Raw genomic sequence first — 21,477 nt, 5'->3', positions numbered from 1 at the left:
TGACCAGCGTAGGGAGGGTTATTCACAGTGCTTCCTATGGGGGAAATGCCATGCAGGGACGTTGTCACTCCTGGGTTTAAAATGAAAGTAAACCCATCGCAATAAAAAAAAAAAAACTGCAAGAGAAAGGCATAATGAGCTAGTATGCACAACATACTAGCTCATTATGTGTCACTTACCTGAGAACGAAGCCCCCGAAGTCCGCCTCGGTCCCATCCACCGCCGCCGTCATGTCCCCTGGAGCTTCTTCCTTGTTTTCGCTGCTCCGGCACTGTCGCCACAATGGCAGATATCCCGAAAACCCCAGTTAATGCCATTCACAAAAATGGCACCGCTCAGTGTGCCTGCGCCGTTGACAGCGGTGCCTGTTTTTGTGAAAATATCTCCTTAACCGTTTGATTTTGAAGCACACGATTAGAGCCTGAGGCTCTAATTGGCTTCAAAAAGGGCAGGCTTGGGGTGCAGAGGACTGCGCCCCAAGCCCACCCATGCGAGCGAGAATGCTTAGCAGGTGGTGGTTGTTTGGCTGGCACCTGCCACTGCTCTTGACGTTTTCATAAAGAGGACTTGTCACCTGTCCAATGCTATCACACAAGGGGCTATTACCACCCTTGTGATAACAATAAATAAAGAAAAAATAAAGAAAAAAATTAAAAACACCCCTGTCGCCCTACACACACCTAAATGTAAGCACACTCGTAGAGCAAGCACGTGTATGTAAATGGTGATTGCACCACACATGTGAGGTATTGCCGTGAACTTGGGAGTTGGGAGTAAGAGCAATAATTCAAGGGCTATAATTGACAGTTAATTACAGTGCCTTGAAAAAGTATTCATACACCTCAAAATTTTCCACATTTTGTCATGTTACAACCAAAAACATAATTGTATTTTATTGGGATTTTGTGAGCATTAAATAGAGAAGCAGCCAATAGGCCCATGGTAACTCTGGAGGAGCTGAAGAGATCCACAACTCAGGTGGGAGAATCTGTCCACAGGACAACTATGAGGCCACGTACACACGGCCGAGGAACTTGACGTGCCAAACACGTCGAGTTCCTCGGCGAGTTCAGCCCTGAAGCCGCCGAGGAGCTCGGCGGGCCGAGTTCTCCCATAGAACAACGAGAAAATAGAGAACATGTTCTCTATTTTCTCGACAAGTTCCTCGGCGGCTCCATCGGGCCGAAAGTGTACACACGACAGAGTTTCTCGGCAGAATCCGGCTCTGACCGAGTTTCTCGCTGAATTCTGGCGAGAAACTCTGTCGTGTGTACGAGGCCTTAGTCATGAGCTCCACATATCTGGCCTTTATGGAAGAGTGGCAAGAAGAAAGCCATTGTTGAAAGAAAGCCAAAAAGTCCCTTTTGAAGTTTGCGAGAAGCCATGTGGGGGACACAGCAAACACATGGAAGAAGGTGCTCTGGTCAGATGAGACCAATATGTAAATGTTTGGCCTAAAAGCAAAACACTATGGGCCTGATTTACTAAGCTATGTGCGCTGCGCTGGTTCATGCATTAATTAGTACTCCGGGTGGAGGCTTAATCAGGCGCATGAACCAGCGTAGCAGCCGGCGCATTGAAACTAATATGTAAAGCCGCGCCGAACTCCCTATAGAAGTCTATGGGAGAAATCAAAAGTGTTCATTTTAAAGGCTAATCTGCAAGTTTAGTCCTAAAAAGTGTTTGGGGACCTCAGTCCTGCCCCAGGGAACATGTATCAATGCTTTTTTTATTTTTTAAAACGGCCGTTTTTTCGGGAGCAGTGAAATTAATAATTCTTAAAGTGAAACAATAAAAGTGAAATATTCCTTTAAATTTCGTACCTAGGGGGGGTGTAATGTCAGCATGTGAAATAGCGCATTTTTCCCGCACTTAGAACTCCCCCTGCACAAAGTGACATTCTGAAGGAAAAAAGTCATTTAAAATTTCACACGCGGCTATAATGAATTGTCGGCTCTGACAATTCTAAAGGGATTCATTCATAAAACAAACAAAAAAATGTGTAGGGGTTCCCCCAAATTAAATTACCAGGCCCTTCAGGTCTGGAATGGATATTAAGGGGAACCCCGCCGTAAAAACCAAAAAAAAAAAAGACGTGCGGTTCCCGGCAAATATCCATTCCAGACCCTTCAGGTCTGGTGTGGATTTTAAGGGGAACTCCACCCCAAATTGAAAAAAAAAATGGCGTGGAGTCCCCCTAAAAATCCACACCAGACCCTTATCCGAGCACGTTGACCTGGCCGGCCGCAGAAAAGAGGGGGGGACAGAGTGCGGCCCCCCCTCTCTCCTGAACCGCACCAGGCCACATGCCCTCAACATGGGGAGGATGTCCCCATGTTGATGGGGACAAGGGTCTCATCCCCACAACCCTTGCCCGGTGGTTGTGGGGGTATGCGGGCGGGAGGTTTATCAGAATCTGGAAGACCCCTTTAACAAAGGGGACCCCCAGATCCTGACCCCCCCCCTGTGTGAAATGGTAATGGGGTACATTGTACCTCTACCATTTCACCCCAAAAAAAAATGTCAAAGTGATAAAAATGACAGTAGCCGGTTTTTGACAAATCTTTTAATAAAATCTTCTTTTCTTCTTTCCTTCGGGGTTCTTCCGCTGCTTCTTTCTTCTCGTCCACATCTTGCCCGACGTCTTCTTCTATCTTCTCCGTCCGTCCTTCCGCCTTCTGGTCCCGCATCTTGCCTGTTGTCTTCTCCGTCCGCCTCCTCGTCCGCATCTTGGGTCTTCTGCGGTCTTCTTCTCGGTCCGCCGCCTTCTCGTCCCCTGCGTTTGAATTGTAATTGGCCGCCGTTTTCCCGCTCCTGGGACCCGCCCCCCTCTGACGCCACAAGTAAACTCCTTAGAAGGTCATGTGCGTCAGAGGGGGGCGGGGTCGCAGAGCGTCACACAGCGGGGGAATTCAATTTCAATCGCGCCGCCCGGAGAAGAAGTTCACGCCGTGTCACACTCATGTGACCCCGCCCCCCTCTGACGCCACAAGTAAACTCCTTAGAAGGTCATGTGCGTCAGAGGGGGGCGGGGGTCACATGAGTGTGACACGGCGGGAACTTCTTCTCCGGGCGGCGCGATTGAAATTGAATTCCCCCGCTGTGTGACGCTCTGCGACCCCGCCCCCCTCTGACGCACATGACCTTCTAAGGAGTTTACTTGTGGCGTCAGAGGGGGGCGGGTCCCAGGAGCGGGAAAACGGCGGCCAATTACAATTCAAACGCAGGGGACGAGAAGGCGGCGGACCGAGAAGAAGACCGCAGAAGACCCAAGATGCGGACGAGGAGGCGGACGGAGAAGACAACGGGCAAGATGCGGGACCAGAAGGCGGAAGGACGGACGGAGAAGATAGAAGAAGACGTCGGGCAAGATGTGGACGAGAAGAAAGAAGCAGCGGAAGAACCCCGAAGGAAAGAAGAAAAGAAGATTTTATTAAAAGATTTGTCAAAAACCGGCTACTGTCATTTTTATCACTTTGACATTTTTTTTGGGGTGAAATGGTAGAGGTACAATGTACCCCATTACCATTTCACACAGGGGGGGGGTCAGGATCTGGGGGTCCCCTTTGTTAAAGGGGTCTTCCAGATTCTGATAAACCTCCCGCCCGCATACCCCCACAACCACCGGGCAAGGGTTGTGGGGATGAGACCCTTGTCCCCATCAACATGGGGACATCCTCCCCATGTTGAGGGCATGTGGCCTGGTGCGGTTCAGGAGAGGGGGGGGGCCGCACTCTGTCCCCCCCTCTTTTCTGCGGCCGGCCAGGTCAACGTGCTCGGATAAGGGTCTGGTGTGGATTTTTAGGGGGACTCCACGCCATTTTTTTTTTCAATTTGGGGTGGAGTTCCCCTTAAAATCCACACCAGACCTGAAGGGTCTGGAATGGATATTTGCCGGGAACCGCACGTCTTTTTTTTTTGGGGTTTTTACGGCGGGGTTCCCCTTAATATCCATTCCAGACCTGAAGGGCCTGGTAATTAAATTTGGAGGGACCCCCTTTTTTTTTTTTTTTTTTTAATGAGCAATGACTCTATTCTTTATAGCCATGAGTACTTTAACCACTTGCCCACCGGGTTAATTCTGGCACTTCTCTCCTTCATGTGAAAATCACAATTTTTTGGCTAGAAAATTAATCAGAACCCCCAAACATTATATATTTTTTTTTAGCAGACATCCTAGGGAATAAAATGGCAGTCATTGCAATACTTTTTGTCACACCGTATTTGCGCAGCGGTCTTACAAGCGCACTTTTTTTGGATAAAAATCACTTTTTTGAATTAAAAAATAAGACAACAATACATTTTGCCCAATTTTTTTCTATATTGTGAAAGATAATGTTACGCCGAGTAAAATGATACCCAACATGTCACGCTTAAAAATTGCGCCCGCTCGTGGCATGGCGTCAAACTTTTACCCTTTAAAAAACTCGATAGGCGACGTTTAAAAAATTCTACAGGTTGCATTTTTTGAGTTGCAGAGTAGGTCTAGGGCTAGAATTATTGCTCTCACTCTAACGATCGCGGCGATACCTCACTTGTGTGGTTTGAATACTGTTTTCATATGCGGGCGCTACTCGCGTATGCGTTTGCTTCTGTGCGCGAGCTCGTCGCGACGGGGCGCTTTAAAAAATTTTTTTGGGGTTTTCTTATTTATTTTTATTTAGTTTTATAATGTTTTACACTGAAATAAAAAAATAAAAAAAAAATGATCAGTTTTCTTCCTATTACAAGGAATGTAAACATCCCTTGTAATAGGACTAGTGTGTGACAGGTCCTCTTTATGGAGAGAGGCGGGGTCAATAAGGCTGGAAAGCATGGTATTGCAAAAAAAAAAAATAGATCTCATGCTTTCAGCTGCAATCATGTTCGTTCACCACAGTGGTGTAGTGTATAGCACTTTGACCTAGCAGCAAAAGAGTCGTTGGTTCGAATCCCGCCCGTGACAGCATCTGCATGGAGTTTGCATGTTCTCCCTGTGCCTGCGTGGGTTTCCTCCCACAATATAAAAACACGCTGTAAATCGGTTCCGGTCTAAATAAGCCCTAATATGCAGTAGTATATTAAGGTTTGGTTCTGCCCAAGGCCTGACTACATATCTGCACCTCCTAATAGAAAAATGACCCACCCCTTCCTGTCAAGGTCACACCCTGTTTTTGTATAACCCCGCCCAGTAATTTTCAGGGGACCCACACACTAGTTCTGGGGGGGCACTGGATTCCCTTAACCACTTCCATACCAGGCACTTACGCACCTTCCCGCCCAAGCCAATTTTCAGCTTTCAACACTGTCGCACTTTGAATGGCAATTGCGCGGTCATACAACACTGTACCCAAACAAAATTGGCGTCCTTTTTTCCCCACAAATAGAGCTTTCTTTTGTTGTTATTTGATCACCTCTGCGTTTTTTTTTTTGCGCAACAACTAAAAAAAGACTGCAAATTTTGAAACAAAAAAACCTTTTTCTTTTTTTAGGTTAATTTTTTTGTAAATAAGTTTTTCTCTTTCAATTACGGGCACTGATATGGCGGCACTGATGGGCCCCGATGAGATGGCACTGATGGACATCGATGAGGTAGTACTGACGGCACAGATGAGGTGGCATTGATTGGCGGCGCTGCTATGCGGCACTGATGGGCACTCATAGGCGGCACTGATGGGCACTCATGGGCGGCACAGATGGGCGGCACTTATGGGTGGCACTGATGGATACTTATGGGCGGCACTTATGGGTGGCACTGATGGATACTTATGGGTGGCACAGGTGGGCACTGTGCATGGATGGGCACTGTGGGGTGGCACTGATTTTCCCAGTCAGTGCCCATTTGTGGGCACTGATTGGCATCTTTTTTCTTATTTTTTAATGCTTTTTGTTTTTTTGTTCTATATTTTTTTTGTTTTTGCACACCCTGGTGGTCCAGGGTGGGCATCCCTGGTAGTCCAGTGTGGTGATCCGAGGGGGGGCTGCGCTGATAAACAATCAGCGCGAACGCCCCCTGTCAGGAGAGCCGCCGATCGGCTCTCCTATACTCGCGTCTGTAAGACGCGAGTGAGGAAGAGCCATCGATGGCTCTTCCTGTTTACATCGTGATCAGCCGTGATTGGACACGGCTGATCACGTGGTAAAGAGTCTCCGTCTCCGTGAGAGACTCTTTACCGAGATCGGAGATGCAGGGTGTCAGACTGACACCCCGCATCACCGATCGCCGCGCTGCGTGCCCCCACAGGCGCGTGCGGCATGAAATCCTGCAGGACGTCCTGTCAGGATTGTGTAACCACTTCCCGGACGTAAATCGGCCATAGGCTGGGCGGGAAGTGGTTAATTTGCATAGTTTTTCTCTCACTTCCTGTTTGGCTATGGGGCAGGAAGTGAAGGCAAATCTCCCCAATTGGACACAGATAATACAAAATAAACTGACAGGGCCTATAACCCTCCCTCACTCTATCCAAAATGAAAGAAAATAAAACTTGTTGATTATAGTTCTTGTCAGGGGCGGACTGACCATTGAGTCACTCGGGCACTGCCCGAGGGCCCCATGCCACTAGGGGGCCCCATCCGGGTTGCCAGGCTCAGTAAAACCAGGGACAGTATGTAAAAATCTGTGTTTTTTTTAGATCTGTCCCTGATATGTCCGAAAATGACATGCTTTTAATGTGAATATCCCAAGATTTTAGCTGCCCGCCTCTGCACTACCTCCTGGCGTGGTGGTCATCTGTAAGCCCAGGGGCCCCATAATCTTCTATTGCCCAGGGGCCCCATGAGTTGTCAGTCCGCCCCTGGTTCTAGTTTAAGCACAAATTTCATAGAGTTTTATTGAGAGCCCTAAGAAAATATAACCATGCCAATAGGCCAGGATAGAGCGTTGCTAATATGTAGGAATGTGTGTGTTAGAGCACCCCACCCAATGTTAACTAAAAAATTATTAATTTGCAAATAAGTATTATCTGCTCATTTTTTTGGGGATGTCTGCACCCCTGATAGTGACAACATTTGTGAGGTGTCTTCACCCTTTCTAATTCATTCACTTCCTGTCACATAGCCAAACAGGAAGTGAGGGTAAAACCTTACTAATATATTTTCTTGGGGACACAGAGATCAATCTAAATAGTTTCCCATTATGTAAATTGCACTCTAGCATTTTGCTGTGTACACCCCAAATTATTAGGGATCTTGGACTTTGGGGTCCATTTACTAAAGGCAAATCCACTCCTACAAGTGCAAAGCAAGGAAGAAAACAAAACAACTTTGCTTCTACAGGATTGGATGTTAAAACCATCAGTGCTTCCTCTCTGATTTTCAGCAACTATGCTTGTACTGCAGAGTGGCTTTGCCTTTACTAAACCCCAAACTAAATAATCATTTGGGGCAGGGATCCTCAAACTACGGCCCTCCAGCTGTTGTAGAACTACACATCCCATGAGGCCTTGTAATGCACTGACATTCACAGACATGACTAGGCATGATGGGAATTGTAGTTCCTGAACAACTGGAGGGCCGTAGTTTGAAGACCCATGATTTGGGGTGTACACAGCAGTGCTGGAGTGCAATTTGCTTAATGGGGACACTAGTTAGATTGACCGGTGTCCCCAAGAAATGACACTGGTAGGGTTTTAACCTCACTTCCTGTTCAGCTGTGTGACAGGAAGTGAAGCCAATTTTAAGAAAAGGGACACAAAGCTCAACACAAAAATAAAAAAACACAAAGCAGGGGTTCTAACACTCACTTGGCTTCCCTCAAACACCCACAATTTGAATAGGATTGCCTTGCGCTAGATTTAAGCACAGTGCTGTAAATCAGCACGTCAAGCCTGTCCACCAATAGCAAACCCCCCCCCCCACAGGCCATGTTTGCAGGTTTTCCTTCATCTTGCACATGTGCTTTAAAATAGTCTGGACAGCAATTCTTGATAAGAGAAATCCCCAAAACATGTCCTGTCGGGGGTACTTGAGGGCTGAGGACCACTGCAGAATAAAAAAAATACTTACCAGTTTTTGTCTTTAAAGTCAGGGAGAATAAACATGGCAAACATTTCATGATTACACACCAGGAAAGAAGCTTAGACAAAAATCACACATAATTTGTTAGGCCCTAACCTAGTTCAGCTGCAGCTGTCAACATATGTAGCATGAAAAAGTAACAAAAGACAAACTTAACAATTTTAAAGTAATTTTTATTGGTCAACAAAACAAGGAAAGCAAAAAAAGACAAACAAACAAAAATACATTTCAAAATTCTAATTAACCATAGCTTTACACATTTTTCAGAAAATAAGGCCACATAGACAAATACATCAAAGTGAACATCATTTAAAAATAAACCAAAACCATTGGCAAAATAAAACAAAACCCATGCAACAAACCACATTTGTGTTTAGCAACAGCATTTCTGCCAGCCTGCCCCTTCTGAGGGCAGCTGAGGACTGATCGATCCAAGCTTTTTATAACAGTGCTAGTAATGAAGCAATTGAAATCACATGACCAAATTGCAGTCTCTAGTTTGGGTGAGCTTGTAATTGGGCACACCTGCAATTAACCCAAACCACGCTCTATGAGCATCCAATGAGTGTTTTTCACCTTTTAAAAAGAAAGGATATTTTTTTTCTAAGTGTTTGAGCATGCTCAGTTCATCACACATGTAGGAACCAAGCTGCAATGGAATGAGAGCTTTTTTTTTTTGGTTTCCCCTGATCTGATGCTTTCCAGCCTGAAGGGGAGGTGTTAAAGACAGAAGTAAACACGCACATTTAATAATCTATTTGTGTGAAAAAAAAGGTTGCCAATTTTGTTTGGGAGCCACGTCGCACGACTGCGCAATTGTCAGTTAAAGCGACGCCGCGCCGAATCACAAAAACTTGCCCGGTCATTGACCAGAAATATGGTCCGGGCTCAAGTGGTTAAAAATTAACAAAACACAAAAGTGAGCCCAATTTTTGGGGATAATGTGAAAGATGATGTTACACTGAGTAAATAGATACCTTACATGTCACGCTTTACTATTGGAAACACTCCTGCAATGGGGCCAAAATCAATTCCGTGAATATCCCCATAGGTGACCTTTTTCTTTTTTTTCCAGGTTACCAGTTTATAGTTACAAAGAAGGTCTAGTGGTAAAAGTATTGCTCTCGCTCTAACGCACGCGTCAATACCTCACATGTGTGGTTTGAACGATGTTTATATATGTGGGCGGGACTTGCGTAAGTCCCGCCCACATATGTAAAAATTATTTTTACTTTTTGCTATAATAAATATCCCCAAAAATATATATTCAAAAAACTAAAAAAACCCTCAGTTTAGGCCGATACGTATTCTACATCTTTTTGGTTCCAAAAAATCGCAAATAGCGTTTAGTGTTTGGTTTTTGCAAAAGTTATAGCGTCTACAAATTTTTTTTTGTTGTTGTTTTAACTAGTTATTGGGGCGATCAGCGATTTTTATCGGTACTGCGACATTATGGCGGACACATCGAACAGTTTTTTGGAACCATTGGCATTTTTCTAGCGATCAGTGCTGTAAAAAATGCATTGCTTACTCAAAAAATGCCACTGGCAGGGAAGGGGTTAACACTAGGTGCGAGGGAGGGGTTAAATATGTTCCCTGGGTGTGTTCTAACTGTAGGGGGGGGGGGGGACTGACATGTGTAAATGACAGATCGCTGTTCATGAAGGGGAACTCCAGACCCCCGGAAAAAAAATAAGGTGGGTTCCCTCCAGGTGCATACCAGGCTCTTAGGCTTGGTCTGGAACATAAGGGGTTAAACCCGCGCAAAAAAAATAGCGTGGGGTTCCCCCCAAGATCCAAACCAAGCCATTATCCCAGGCACGCAGTCTGGTCAGACAGGAATGGGGGTGGGGACGAGCGAGCGCCCCCCTCCCTCCTGAGCCATACCAGACCACATGCCCTCAACATGGGGGAGTGTGTGCTGTGGGGGAGGGGGGCACTGCCCCCCCAACCCAAAGCACTCTTGTCCCCATGTCGATAGGGACAAGAGCCTCTTCCCGACAACCCTGGCCGTTGGTTGTCGGGGTATGCGGGCGGAGGGCTTATCAGAATCTGAGAGACCCCTTTAATAAAGGGGTCCCCAGATTCCGGCCCCCCACCCTATGTGAATGAGTATGGGGGTACATTGTACCCCTACCCATTCACCTGGGGAAAAAAATGGAAAAAAATAATACACCACACATGAATAAATTAATTTATTAGTCAGCCGGGGGTCTTCTGCCGGGGCCCCCCACCACCACCCCATTAGGCCCCGGGCTTCGCCATCTTCTGCCGGAACCCCCTTCACCAGGGAGGCTCCTGCCTTTGGGGGAGGGTCCCGGGCTTCCACGACGGTTTCTGCGGGGGGGGTGCACTGGCACCCCACCCCCGTCTTCAGCGACGTAATTCACCGGGACCCCCTTCACCAGGGAGGCTCCTGCCTTTGGGGGAGGGTCCCGGGCTTCCACGACGGTTTCTGCGGGGGGGTGCACTGGCACCCCACCCCCGTCTTCAGCGACGTAATTCACCGGGACCCCCTTCACCAGGGAGGCTCCTGCCTTTGGGGGAGGGTCCCGGGCTTCCACGACGGTTTCTGCGGGGGGGGTGCACTGGCACCCCACCCCCGTCTTCAGCGACGTAATTCACCGGGACCCCCTTCACCAGGGAGGCTCCTGCCTTTGGGGGAGGGTCCCGGGCTTCCACGACGGTTTCTGCGGGGGGGGGGTGCACTGGCACCCCACCCCCGTCTTCAGCGACGTAATTCACCGGGACCCCCTTCACCAGGGAGGCTCCTGCCTTTGGGGGAGGGTCCCGGGCTTGTACGGTGTCTTCCGCCGGAGGGCGCCACTCTCCGGGCTTCTGCGATGCCTTCCGCTTCTGCCTGTCTCCTCCGCGGAGCACAGGGCTTGTCTCCGCTGTCTTCTCCCTTCTCTTCCATTCGATGTTGACACGACGAGGTCCGGCGCTGGAATGCCGTCTGAGCAGTGGGCATGGACTTATATAGGGCAATGCCACCATGTGACCTCAACCCATGTGACATCACATTCCCATCATGCCCAGGGAATGTGATGTCACATGGGTTGAGGTCACATGGTGGCATTGCCCTATATAAGTCCATGCCCGCCGCTGACACGGCATGTCAGCGCGGAACCTCGTCGTGTCAACATCCAATGGAAGAGAAGGGAGAGGACAGCGCAGACAAGCCCTGTGCTCCCGGAGGAGACAGGCAGAAGAAGGAAGAGAGAAGAAAGAAGACGGAAGAAAGCCCTGGCTCCGCGGGGGAGCCAGGCAGAAGAGGGAGCAGAGAAAAGACCTGGGAGTTGGCGCACCCCCGGCAGAAGACCAGGAAGACCGGAACCCTGGCGGAAGGCACCGGAAAGACCGGGGGATAGGCGCCATCCCCCGGCAGAAGACCCCGAAGTCCGGATGCCCCTCCCTAATGAAAAAGAGCTTAAATGGGGTGGGGGCATCCGGCGGAAGGCTCCGGAGAGGACCGAGGGATGGCGCCCTCCCCCGGCAGAAATCACCGAAGCCCAGGGTCCCGGCAGAAGATCGGGAGAGAAGAAACCCCCCCTTCTAAGAGAGCTAAAGAAGAAAGGGGGGGCTCCGGAGCTGATTAATAAAATATTTTATTGTGTGTGGTGTTTTATTTTACTTTACATTTCCCCCATGTGAATGGGTAGAGGTACGATGTACCCCATACTCATTCACATAGGGTGGGGGTCCGGCATCTGGGGGCCCCCTTATTAAAGGGAGCTCGCAGATTCCGATTAGCCCCGCCCGCATACCCCGACAACCAATGGCAAGGGTTGTCGGGAAGAGGCTCTTGTCCCTATCGACATGGGGGCAAGAGTGCTGTGGGGTGGGGGGGCAGTGCCCCCCTCCCCCACAGCACACACTCCCCCATGTTGAGGGCATGCGGTCTGGTACGGCTCAGGAGGGGGGGGGGGCGCTCGCTCGTCCCCGCCCCCATTCCTGTCCGGGCCAGACTGCATGCTTGGGATGAGGGCTTGGTTTGGATCTGGGGGGGACCCCCGCGCCGAATCGGCGCGGGTTTAACCCCTCACGTTCCGGACCAAGCCTAAGAGCCTAATGTAGCCCTGGAGGGGGACCCGCGCCGATTTCAAGTTTGAAATTTGGCGCGGAGTTCCCCTTCAGGGCTGAAAACAGCTCGGAGATTCCCGTGCGCCGCGTCACGCAGCGCATTCACGGGTACGCCGCTTGGTATTTACCAAGATTTTCACGGCGTACTGACAAGGCGCACGGGAATCCCTGACTTTTCTCTCTGCGCATGCCCAGTATGCAAATGAACCTCCCGAGGTTCAGGCGCACTGTGCAAGCGTACGGGGATCTGTTTTCAAAAAACACTTTCCCTTTCAATTCGGCCCGCCAAACACTTCAAAACACATGTCACTTCACTTCCCCTGCATCCCCCCACCTCCCCCCCTAATAAACTCCCGCCCAAACCCCCGCAATTTACAGTTTAATGTGCCGTGCGCCAGGTCTGTACTGGTGCACAATGCACCCTCTCCTGGGCGCACGGAGCACATTAGTAACTAGGGAAATACACTGCACTAGCAGCGTATTTCTTTAGTAAATGGCAAAACGGCTGCTACTCCTGCTTTTACTCCATGAGTCATGGAGTAAAGGCTTGGTAAATCAGCCCCTATGTTTGTGTGGTGGAAACTAACACTGCACATCATCCTGAATACAACATCCCCACCGTGAAACATGGTGGTGGCAGCATCATGTTGTTGTGATGCTTTTCTTTAGTAGGGACAGGGAAGCTGGTCACAGTTGATAGGAAGATGGATGGAGCCAAATACGCTGTTATATGTTGGGTGGTGATAACCATAATGCCGCAAAATACAGGGCAATCTTAGAAGAAAACCTGTTAGGCCCCGTACACACGACCAAGGATTTCGATGTGCCAAACACATCGAGTTCCTCGTCGAGTTCAGTGTGGAAGACGCCGAGGAACTCGGCGGGCCGACTTTTCCCATTGACTAACGAGGAAATAGAGAACTCTTTTCGGCCCAAAGAGTTCCTCGTCGGCTTCCTCGCTGAAAAGTGTACACACGACCGAGTTTCTCGCCAGAATCCAGCTCCGACCGAGTTTCTGGCTGAATTCTGCCGAGAAACTCGGTCGTGTGTACGGGGCCTCAGAGTCTGCAAAAGACTTGAGACTGGGACGGAGGTTCACCTTCCAGCAGGATAATGGCCCTAAACATACAGCAAGAGATACAATGGAATGGTTTAGATCAAAGCATATTCATGTGTTAGAATGACCCAGTCAAAGTCCAGACCTAAATCCAAATGAGAATCTGTGGCAAGGCTTGGAAATTGCTGTCCACAGACGCTCTCCATCCAATCTGACAGAGCTTGAGCTGTTTTGCAAAGAAGAATTGGGCATAAATGTCACTCTTTAGGTGTGCAAAGCTGGTAGAACAATACCCCAAAAGACTTGCAGCTCTAATTGCAGCGAAAGGTGGTTCTAAAAAAGTATTCACTCCGGGGGGGCTGAATACAATCGCACGCGACACTTTTCACATAAAAGGACAAAAATGTTGTTTGGGTACAGCATTGCATGACTGCGCAATTGTCAGTTAAAGTAATGCAGTGCCGTATCACAAAAAATGGCTTGGTCATGAAGGGGGGTAAATCTTCCAGAGATCAAGTGCATAACGTACAAAAATTGGAATACACAGTCTGACAGCACGCTATTTCCTATTTTAACTTCCTGTGTCTCCTGTTTGCCCATTGGATCAATGAATTATAGACCAATGAGCAGCAACAAAGGAGGCTAAAACCAGACATATCGCTGTTATATGTTGGGTGGTGATAACCATAATGCCGCGCACACACGGTCGTTTTTCGGCATGTCCAAAAAACAAAGGCCCGGATTCAGAATCGCGTATCTTTCTGCGGGCGTAGCGCATCTCATATGCGCTACGCTGCGGTAACCTAGTCAGGCGAGTAGTGTATTCAGAAAGATATTGCGCCTAAAGTTACAGCGGCGTAGCGTATATGGGCCGGCGTAAGCCCGCGGAATTCAAATGCTCCAGGCAGTGGGCGTGTTGTATTTAAATCAGCCATGACCCCATGCAAATGAATAGGCGGTCTAACGGCGCATGCGCACGCAAGCTCAGTATCACGTCGAATTTTCAAATTAAAGTGCGTCCGCTCAATGCTTAGTCGACGTGAACGTAACCTACGCCCAGCCCCATTCACGGACGACTTACGCAAACAACGTAAAATACTACGCTGTTCGTATGTTTCCGACGTCCATACCTAACATGACTTGCCCCTGCTTTATGAGGGGTAACTTCATGCCGGTCCGACGCCGCTCGTATCTAGGCAACTGTGAGGCGTATCTGATTCTATGAATCAGGCACCGAGTTGCGACGGCCTGCATTCGGAGTTACGACGGCGTATCTGGGGATACGCCGTCGTAACGTCTTTCTGAATCCGGGCCAAAGTTTTTCCAACTTCATCATTAAAAAAGATGTTGCCCACACACCATCGTTTTTACAAAATGATGAAAAAAGCGCGGTGACGTACAACACGTACGACGTAACTCTGAAGGGGAAGTTCTAATCGCCTTTGGACTTCTTTTAGCTGATTCCTTGTTAGTAAAAGACGATTCACGCTTTTTTGTCTGTTACAGCGTGATGAATGTGCTTACTCCATTATGAATGGTAGTTTTACCAGAACGAGCGCTCCCGTCTCATAAGTCGCTTCTGGGCATGCGCGGGTTTAAAACGTCATTTTAGCCCACACACGATAATTTTTTACATCACGAAAAACGACATTTTAAAGAAGCCGAAAAACGATGTGAAGCTCACACACGATGATTTTAAATGATGTTTTTAAAAATTTTGTTTTTTTTCATGCCGAAAAACGACCGTGTGTGCGCGGCATAAAACTGCCTGAACGCAGTTTTACAAGGGAAAACAATTGACAATGTTTTGAGTGGTGGGTTTAGCTGGAATTCTGCTTTATGACCCTTTATGGGAAGCCAGCATCTAGGTGACTTCCAGGAACGAGTGAATGAGACGTGTCAATATTGTTAGGCTTGTGAGACATTTCAGAACAACCTGCTGGGAGTCTTGGTGCCCAAAGCCGGTGGCACAAATCACTATTTGCAATGCAGTGTTTGCAGAGGACAGACTTATTAGTACAAAGAATTTGTAGTACAACTTATAGTGGTCACCCTCTTGTTGAGAGATCAGCATACTTTGACCTTTCTTCAGATTCTTCAGATTCCTGGATGACCCCAACTGAAGCCAGATCTATTGTGTCACTAATAGGGACAATTCTGGGAGGGTCATTTAAAGTGGATATGCAGTCAGATCAGCTGCTGAAGGCTGGGGAATTATCTTCTCTCCCAAGGGACCTTAGGAAATAACCGATGAAAAGTCTAATACAGTGAAACCTTGGTTTGAGAGTAACTTGGTTTGAGAGCGTTTTGCAAGACAAGTAAAATGTTAATATTAAATTTTGCCTTGATATACAATCGATGTCTTGATATAAGAGTAGCGTCATGTCACAATTGAGTATAAAAGAGAAGAGAGGAGCCTCTAAGTGTAGAAATATGGTTACATTTAATGAAGTGTAGCGCCTGGTTACTTTCCAGAACCGGTGCTAGGTTAAATTTAGAAGAGGTCTGAGAACTAGGTAACTCTGACCATGTTAATTTGTTCAAATTTAGGCCTCTGTCTGAGCTTTGGCTGTGCTGTGGGCTCATTCTGTCGTTTCTGGGGTGCTGATCACACCCCAGGTCGGCAGGTGGCAGCAGTGGAGTCAAGGATCAAGTGCTCTTACCCAGCAGCCTATCAGGGGGAGTTGGCCTCGCTGTGCATGCTGGGGGAGGGTATTCATGAGACAGACGCCATTGCTCTGGGTCTTCTTCGAGCGTGGCGCCCACCTTCAGGGTAGCCATGCCATGACACCCCGGCGAAATGGCCTTCCGGGCCGGGGTGTGCGTGCCACGCGGTGTTCCTGATTTCGGGACCACGTTGGACCGGAGCATCTGAGCTGTGGCTGGGCCCCAGTGATGGACTGGGTCCCCAAATCTAAAGAGGTCCCAAGCATTAGTCCTGATTGGAGAAGCTGTTTGGTGGAAAGTCTGCCTGAGGAGCGCCAAGAGAGGCTGGTGATCCAAAAGAGTTTCGACCATCCACCGGGGATCGAGGTAACCGGGTGCTGAGAGGTTGGACGTTGGTCACCTATCAGTCGGTAATCTGACTACTAATATCTGAAGGCGATACAGGTGTCGTGCCTGCTAAGGAGGATCATCTCCGCTGTTTCAACTATAGGGAGGGTCTGTGGCAGAGACTTTTTCCCCAAGTTCCGAGTGACATTCTGGATGCCAGGCTGGTGAGAGAGGTCTGTCCGGGTAAGCTAAACCCCTTCCGGCTGGAGTGGTGATAAAGAAAGTGTTGTTGGAAGCAGGACTGTTTCCCTATTACTCACACCTGAATCTGCTATTTCTATTCCTACTAAATCTCTACTGTGACAGGAAGTCAGGTAAATCTGTGGGTGTTGTCACAGACGGGACATACATTTCTGTCTTGTTTAAACAATACACCAATTGTTATTAGGTGTCGGCTGCAAAAGTAGCCAGAAAAGGTCTAAGGCCGTTGGAAAACTTCAGCTGTTCAGAATGAGGCAATTAAGACCTCTATAAGTAATCCAGAGGATTACCACTGAAATGCTGCATCCTGAGGCTTTGTGAGTAAGGAGAGCAGTGTACTGAAAGTCTTCTGAGGAGGTGAGAAGGTGATTGATTTTTCTGTGTGATAAAAATCAAAAGACTATTGTTTTTCTGCTGTATGACCAGCAGCGTCTGCCCAGCACTAGGCTGTGCCAGACTCCATAGATAGGTTCCTATGTGGTGAAGATAGACGCCCCAGGTGGCCAGGGTTTATTTTATGTTTGATTTTGTTTATGCTGTTTGGATGCTTGCACTTGTTTCCAGCAAGATGGAAGAATAAACCAAAATCTTTGTTTTCAACCGTCTTCGACTCCCTGTCTGTATAAATTCAGTGTGTGGTGAACCCATCCAGGGGGTCACACACCCCGCTACCGAGCTAACCCCTTACACTACTCTTCACCAAGTTTTATTGTTTTTACCCGGCTGGGTAATAAAGAGCACAGAAAAAGACATGTGGACATTCCGTTACTACACCTTTCACCAAATACCTCAAGACGGCGGAGGAACACGAGGTAACATGCCACCCAAAACAAACCAGCAGCTCCTCCGGGGGTAGTGCCACAGAAGGTACAACATTTAGCAACTTATTGCTACACTTTTGTCGTGTACACATGATCGGATTTCTAGTGGAATAGAATCCGATGGATTTTTTTGGCAGAAATCCGATGAAGCTGACTTTCATACACACTATCAGACTAAATTCCCGACCGTGCCAAAATGCGGTGACGTAAAATACTATGAGGAGCCAAAAAAATGAAGTTCAATGCTTCTGAGCATGCCTTGACTTCATTCTGAGCATGCATGGATTTTACTCCGATGGAGTTCCACACAGACGATCGGAATTTACAATCGTTTTTTTATCCATCGGAAAAATTTAAAACATGTTCTATTTTTTTACACCGATGGAAAAAAGACCGATAGGGCCCACACACGATCGGTTTGTCCGATGAAAAAAGTCCATCCGACTGTTTTCATTGGATAAACCGATCTTGTGTACACGGCATTACACGGCTCTTCTCTCTTTTATACCCTGTAAAAAAAATGCTTTGGATTACAAGCATGTTTCTGGAACAAATTATGCTTGCAAACCAAGGTTTTACTGTATTGTAATACTAGCAAACATCTGACAACGTTACTACAGGTTCACTTTACAGAATAACTTCATCCAAGTGTTTAAATAAATCAGTTCAGGCTGCAATACTCACCTGTAAGCCAGAGCCATTCCCTACAGCACCTCTTCTTCACCAAGAGATGTCCTCAGTCATCCAGTGCCCCTTCCTCCACAGAGCACTAGTGATGTCATCAAGTCGCCAGCGCTGCTCTCTGAATCAGTAAGGACCACTGATTCAGGTGAACAGGCAAAGAGAAAGAAGTCTGATGAGATAAGGGTATGAATATACCATAGTTTGCCAACGCTATAACGTTCACGTAAACAGATCAATATATGGTTATTGGGATTTCTTTTTTACCAAAAAATATGTAGCAGAATACTTATTGGCCTAAATTTATGAAGAAATTCGATTTTTTTTTTTCAATTGTTTTATTGAATATGTTTTATAGCAACATCTCCAAAATACCAACCTAATCATTCTTCTCAAGACCCCCTGCTCTCTAGCTCCCTTGTCACCTTTTCCCATGCTCGCCTCCAGGACTTTTCCAGAGCCTCCCCAATCCTATGGAACTCCCTACCCCAATCTGTCCGATTATCTCCTACTCAACCCTATTGAGCGTGGCAATGCCAAGGTGGCTACCTTGGGAAACGAGAAAAAAATCAACCCACTCCAAAAAAACAAAAGCCCACAGCACCTGGTATTCCCAGGCAGTCTCCCATCCGGGTACTAACCAGGCCCGACCCTGCTTAGCCTCCGAGATCAAGTGCTTTCTTGGTGATGTGGCCGTAGGTGGTCGCTGTTGGTGCCCTCAGTCCACTTGAGCTTGGCAATGCCAAGCTCCCTGATCCCTGAAAAAAATTCTCTTTAGTCTAACAACTGTATTTTAATTTTCTGCATCTGATCACCCCCCGCACCTTTTTTTTCCACTTGACCCTCCCTTCTAGATTGTAAGCTCTAAAGAGCAGGGCCCTCTGATCCCTCCTGTATTGAATTGTATTGTCTGCCCTCGTGTTGTAAAGAGCTGCGCAAACTGTTGGCGCTAAATAAATTCTGTATAATAATAAAAAGGTTCAGGAGGGCAGTATTTTCAATATGAAGCTAAGCTCAAGAACACAGGGACATGACCTCAATTAACCACTTGCTTACAGGGCACTTAAACCCCCATCCTGCCCAGACCAATTTTCAGCTTTCGGCGCTCTCACTCTTTGAATGACAATTGCGTGGTCATACAACACTGTACCCAATGACATTTTTATCATTTTTTTGTAAAAAAAAAAGTGAAAAAGACAGATTAAAAAAATAAAAAATAAATACAAAACCATTTTATATTTTGTTATAACATTTTGCAAACGGGTAATTTTTCTCCTTCATTGATATACGCTGATGAGGCTGCACTGATGGGCACCGATAGGCTGCACTGTTGGAGCACCGATGGGCGGCACATGTGGGCACCGATAAGGCAGCACTGGTGGGCACTAAGAGGCGGCATTGGTGGGCACTGAGAGGTGACTGAGAGGTGGCACTGAAGGGCATTCAGAATTGGCACTAATAGGTGGCACTGATAGGTGACAGTGATGGGCACTGATAGGTAGCAGTGATTGGCACTGATGGGTGGCAGTGATGGGCACTGATCAGCACAGGAAGGTGAGACTGATATGTGGCACTGATGAGGCACTGACTGGCAGCATTGGTGGGCATTGATAGGTGGCAGTGATGGGCACTGATAGGTGGTACTGATTGGCACAGACAGGTGGCACTGGTGGTCACTGTGGGCACTGGCAGGGGGCATTGGTGTGCACTAATGAGGCTGATGTGCCTCTTCCACTGGGGACCGATGTCCCCTATGCAGGAGCTGGTCATCGGCTTTTTTTCTCCTCACGCTGTCAGCGCGAGGAGAAAAAAAAACGATTACCAAGCATTGTTTACATCACGTGATCAGCTGTCATTGGCTGACAGCTGATCACGTGGTAAGAGGCCGGGACCGGCCCCTTACTAGGATCTGTGATCACCCGAGTCTCAGTGACTCGGTGATCACAGCGTGCGCCTGGCAATTGGGGTCCATGCTTTAGCCGTCATTTGGTATTTGGTATTCGATCACCTCTGCGGTTTTTAGTTTTTGCGCTATAAACAAAAATAGAGTGACAATTTTGAAAAAAATATATATTTTTTACATTTTACCATAATAAATATCCCCAAAAACATATATAAAAAAAAAATTATTTTTCAAAAAAAAAATCGCAGTAAGCGTTTATTGATTGGTTTGCGCAAAAGTTATAGCGTTTACAAAATAGGGGGTAGTTTTATGGCATTTTTATTAATATATTTTTTTACTAGTAATGGCGGCGACCAGCGTTTTTTTTTTTCGGTACTGCGACATTATGGCGGACACTTCGGACACTTTTGACACATTTTTGGGACCATTGGCATTTTTATAGCGATCAGTGCTATAAAAATGCATTGATTACTATAAAAATGCCACTGGCAGTGAAGGGGTTAACACTAGGGGGCAGGGAAGGGGTTGAGTATGTTCCCTGGGTGTGTTCTAACTGTAGGGGGGGTGGACTCACTAGGAGAAATGACCGATCTTCTGTTCATACATTGTATGAACAGAAGATCAGCATTTCCCTCCCTGACAGGACCGGGAGCTGTGTGTTTACACACACAGCTCCCGGGTTCTGGCTCTGTAACGAGTGATCGCGGGTGCCCGGCGGTGATCGCGACCGCCGGCACGCGCGCGGGAGTCAGGAGTGAGTGGGGGGCGCCCTCGCCCCTAGTGGCCGCTTTGCGAGGCGACGTAGAGCTACGGGCTCTCGCGCAGAAGAGAGACGACCTGCTGCCGTAGAACTGCGGCGGCTGGTCGGCATGTAGTTAAGGCAGGTGTCCCATATTTATATATTCGTTTGCCTTTGATGACTTGGTTTCATTTTCAGTTTTTTTTCTAGGTAACTTAATTAGCATGTTTTGTAGTCATCACTTTTGTGAATTGCCTGTAAATGTTCTACAGTTTCCTGAGTTGGCTTACACCAGTGTCTCAGCACATAAGTGTCTGTCACGAAACTCACTTTAGTTAAAAAATAAATGGCAGAAGGGTTATATATCTCTGACTAAGTGTCTGAATTTTCATAACACGCTTCCTGTCTATTCACAGCAATTTCCTGCATATTGTGCATTACATGAGTCTTAAAAAATGTCTTCTAAAACAGGAAGTGATGTCATGGCTCACCACAATGGGGTCTGCTTTGAGACAGGTCCTCCTCACATATTCTGCATTTTTTTCTTAGCTGTTATTTGTGTGTTTGAATGTACAGTATCCGTTTGAAAATATTTCAGTTTTTACTTACTTTACTCTTCGATAGGAATGATAAAATAATTCTTAAAATTTAAAAGCTGAATTTTAAGTACAGTAAAACCTTGGTTTGAGAGTAACTTGGTTTGAGAGCATTTTGCAAGACAAGCTAATTTTTTTAAATACATTTTGACTTGAAATACAAGCGATGTCTTGATAAGAGTAGCGTCATGTCACAACTGAGTATAAAAGAGAAGAGAGGCGCCTCTATGTGTAGCAATATGGTTACATTTTTAATGAAGGTACAACATTTAGAAACTCACATGGTTGATGATTAAAAGAGTCACATCTAAGTATGCAGACATCCGGGGTAAAGCTTATCACATTGC

At 47.2% G+C, this 21,477-nt stretch overlaps 1 pseudogene; it reads right to left on the bottom strand.

Moving 5' to 3' along the window:
• Positions 1 to 18,484: 18,484 nt before the first annotated feature.
• Positions 18,485 to 18,593, bottom strand: LOC120914642 (annotated as a pseudogene).
• Between the last annotated feature and the right edge of the window lie 2,884 nt (positions 18,594 to 21,477).

The sequence above is a fragment of the Rana temporaria genome, chromosome 9 (genome assembly GCF_905171775.1).
Source record: "Rana temporaria chromosome 9, aRanTem1.1, whole genome shotgun sequence".
Taxonomy (NCBI): Eukaryota; Metazoa; Chordata; class Amphibia; order Anura; family Ranidae; genus Rana; species Rana temporaria.
This window is presented reverse-complemented; position numbering and strand designations above follow the sequence as displayed.